Source organism: Sminthopsis crassicaudata, chromosome 1 (assembly GCF_048593235.1).
Source record: "Sminthopsis crassicaudata isolate SCR6 chromosome 1, ASM4859323v1, whole genome shotgun sequence".
Lineage (NCBI taxonomy): Eukaryota > Metazoa > Chordata > Mammalia > Dasyuromorphia > Dasyuridae > Sminthopsis > Sminthopsis crassicaudata.
In genome coordinates, this window is record NC_133617.1 from 510,509,887 (window position 1) to 510,514,276 (window position 4,390).

The 4,390-nt window shown below is 35.8% G+C and overlaps 1 protein-coding gene across 3 annotated transcripts in view; it reads right to left on the reverse strand.

The window, feature by feature from the left end:
* The window catches only part of RAI1 (retinoic acid induced 1), a 312,902-nt gene that overhangs the window by 244,809 nt on the left and 63,703 nt on the right, over positions 1-4,390 (reverse strand). The gene's annotated exons all lie outside the window — the stretch shown is intronic.

A 4,390-nucleotide genomic window follows, 5' to 3' on the forward strand; every position in this document is an offset into this window, starting at 1 on the left:
GCTGAAGGACAAAGAAGAATATGGCAGCCAAGTAGTACAATAGAGAGAGCACCAGGCCTGAAATCAGGAAGTCTCATCTTCCTAAATTCAAATTTGGATTCAGACTCTAGCTGTGTGACCCTGGGCAAATCACTTAATTCTATTTCCTTCAGTTTCCTCATCTGTAAAATGAGCTAGAAACCAAAATGGAAAAACATTCCAGTATCTTGGCCATGGAAACTCCAAATGGGATCATAAAAGAGTTGGACACAACCAAAAAAAAAAAGACTCATTGAATACAGACAATATTTATTTTTACTTTAATGGTGAAAAATTAATCTGAGTTCTTGGCAGGAGCCAGATTGTACTAGGAAAAAAATTTAGAATATAATGGTTCTAATTTCACATCAGTTAGAATCAGAGATGTTAGACCTGGAAGAAGCTTAAATCTGATTCCACTTTATTACAAATGAATCTTAAGGAAGACGAGGAATTTTGTCTAGTTAGTAGAAATGGAGGGAAAAAAAAAGGTGGATGGCTCTTCCCCCAATCTCCTCATGTTGCTGACTCTCTTCTTGAGAGTTAGATGAAATTCCAATATAATTTGCATGGTCCTGGTGATATTTGTTAGGGGCATGATGGGAAAGTATTTCACTCTATCAGGTCATCTTCAGACCTTCCTGTTGAATGGGTCAGATGAGGCTGAAAAAAAGGGGGGGTCTCAAAAGGCTGCTAAAATGTGCAAGTGGCTATGCTCCTGACTAGCAAAATAGCTGACAATATGTTGATTAGTTACAAAAGTGGAAAACTCTTCCTTCAAAAGTGGGAAAAGTCTCAGTACCACATGACAACTTCAGCACTGTTTATGGGAGCCCCTTATGCCAGACTGGATTTCAAATAGATTCCAAAGTTACATCCTAGTCCTATAAAAGAAATTGAGAACTAGAAAGACACAGAGACTTGACAAACACAGAACATTAATGGCATAACAAGATGCCTATCAGGCCAGTTTTCTCCCCACCCCCTGTCCCCTCTACCTCCCAACCACCCTTCTGCCCCAATATGTCATGTTACTATTCTCTATAAGTTAGCTATATCACCCCTGATAAGTCATAGAGTTTTCCATGTATTTAGTTTTACCATGGGTCAAATGAGGATACTAATACTCATCCTGTTTACCCAATAATCATGTTTTGAAGTTCAAATCAACTTACACTCAGTCTCCTAAGTTAAATCATGGAAAATGTTGGTGAAGCCCTAACCACTGTGTGAAGGATTTTGAATTCTCTAGGCAGTATAATCCCAGGATTTAATCTGGTTAGAGAATAGAGTTTTACTGGACAGCATTTCACTGGTCTTTAGAGTTTCAGAATTTGGGGACTGGATCTTTGGGAGGAGAAAGGGATTTCCTAATGGGTAGTGTTCTTTGGAGAAAGAAGAGAATTGTATAGGATCTTACTCACCCAACAAAGCCAGTAAATTACTTGGATATTGCAAGCCTGGTTAGATAGTGGTTATTTTTTCAGCAGTCCCCAAAGTTTTTTTTTTTTACTTATAAGTCATAGGGGATTGTGTAGTTTCTGTGGGAAAGAGAGACTCACTATATTGTCAAATGGTTGTCTTAATAGCCACACTAAATTTGTTCTCTTCCAGTAGGAACTGAAAGACTCAGTGTTTTGAATGTTTTTTTAAATCTTTTTTTGGGCTATTGTGAATCTTTTGTGTCATTCTGTGGGATAAATATTGTCCCTTATCCAAAATGCAATTAATACCTTGAATGCTTGTATGGAAGGGGGAACATTTAGGTAAAATTAGACATGAGCTATATGTCCTAAGTATTTTAGGAGATTTTCTTGGAGCAATGCCAAGTGGAAGCAATGAGCCAAAGAGAAAATGACCTTTTTGGAATCAGTGTCCAGAACTGAATCTGGACTTTGTAGCTCAGAGTCTTAGGGGAATCCTAGATGATAGATTACAATTACTGTTATTAAGTTTCTTGCCATAAAATGGATTACACTGACTAGAGAGGACTTTGCTGAGATAATGCCTATTCCTCCTAAAAAGAAAAAGAATTCTCATCCTGAAAGATCACTCTATTCCTGCAGTTCCTTCTTCTGATTGGTTGTTTTCTCCAGGAACCTCCATCTTAAGGAGGGTATCTTGTCAGCCAGGTATATTCTCTCATTCCTCTATTCCTGACTCTGCTATTTCTTTCTTCACCATGATCTCACAAGGGTAACCTCTCCATTTTTTAAGGGATATCTTCCCTCTTTGTGAAGAGGGAGAATATGTTTTGTTTGTATTTTATTCCCAACAGTACTCACTGGGCTTATATTAAGCACTTAATAAATGTTTATTGACTTATTTATAAAGGACTGAGGGGTGGGCTATACTTCCAGATAAGGAATAAGTTTTAAATTTTAAAATAAAATAAAATTACAATATCAAATAAAAACATTATCAAAAATTTACAATATTAAATCAAATAAAAACAAGCATATTTGAAATCTGTAAGAATTATAATTAATACTATCACTGTTCATGATAGGACTGATGATGAAACATGTCATCCATGTCAGGTGATGCAAATCCATCACCTGATGCAGAGACAGACATATATGATTTTTTTTTTATAAAGACACTTATAGACCTTATAGAGAAGGTAGATCCTGAACTGAATCTTGAAGGAAGTGTATGACAAGAAAGCAAGAGAGGAAGGAGAAATAATGTAAACTAAGGTGTTGAAGATGGAAATGTGATTAAAGAAACAGTGAAGTGAATCAGCTGGCTATGTATAGGTATAACATGATATAAGGGCCAAAAGAGGAGAGTAGAACTAGATTGTGGAGAACCTTGAATATTGCCCATCAGCAATTTTTGCCTTTGGAGAAAATTAGGCTTATCTCTTGAATGTCAAGCTAAGCAGTTTAGACAATATTTTATAGGCAGGCTAGTGATTCTCAAACTTTTTGAGCTCAAGACTCAACACTCTTGAAAAGTATTGAGCTCCCCCCCAAAAAGCTCTTACTATGTGGGCTAAATCTACGTTTGCTATTTTAGCAATTGTAGTGTTATTATGAAAATAGTTTTGACCTTGAAAAGGTCATAGGGACTCCCAGGGGTCCACAGGCCACACTTTAAGAACCAGTTTTATAGGCAGTGGGGAGCCATTGAAAGTTGTTTAGTAGAGAGAGAATGTAAGACATATGGTTCCCCAGCAATATTGTACAATAATCAACTGTGAATGACTTAGCTCTTCTCAGTAATATAATGATCCAAGACAATTCCAAAGGACTCATGATGAAAAATATTATCCACCTCCAGAGAGAGAATTGAATGGAATCTGAATAAAGATTAAAGCCTATTAGCTTTCACTTTACTTTTGTGTGTTCTTTTTTTTTCCTTTGCTCTGTGTCTTCTTTCACAACATGACTAATATGGAAATGTGTTTTGCACGACTGCACAGGTATAATCTATATCAAATTGCTTATCATCTCAGGGAAGGGGAAGAGAAAGGAGAGAATATACAACTCAAAAAAAAACCCTTAAAATTGTTTTCACATGTAACTGGGGAAAATAAATATAAAAAAGAACTATGGTTTCTCCTCTCTTTATCCCCAGTGATAGGGATAGTATTTATATTTATTCAACTTGATATGTACTAAGCCTAGCCCAGCCCTACTTCAAAGTCAATGACTTATAATAAAGGTCAAATGAGTGAGCCTTAAGATGAAAATAATACCTATTGTGTTATCCATTATACTTTTCAAGGTATTTCCAGATCCATTATTTTATTAAATCTTCAATAACATTCTTGAGAGGCAGGACAGATGCCATTATCCCCATTTTGAGAAAAGTAAGTAAAGTAAGTTTCCCAAAATCTCACAATGAATTAGTTAGCAGCAGAATTAAGATTAGAATTAAAGACTCCAGAGTCCTACTTTCCATGCTCCCCAGTGCCTATTCCATATTTTCACCTAGAAGACCCAGAGAGAAAAAGTTCTATTTACCCTATAGGCTAGTCTGCTATGAATTAGCAATTTTTCATTATTTCAAGATTATAAGAGAGAGTGTTAGACTTGGAGTCAGAATCAGCTGAGTTCAAATTATTCTTCAGACATTAGTTATGGAACCTCTTTCAGCCTCAGTTTCTTCAACTGTAAAATGGAGTTAATAGAACCTACTTCACTGAGTTGTGAGGATAATGTGAGATAACATATAAAGTGCTTTGCAGATAATAATTATTAAACAATTACATATGATATAATAATTATAAGAAAATTACTGTTTTTACCTCTTCTACATCTTGTACCCCCCTTTTATCCTTTGTCCATCTTGCTTCTATGTCAGCTCTTATCCTCCTTTCCTTTTCCCACCTTCTATAACTGCTTTGTTTAGATAGAGGTTGAGC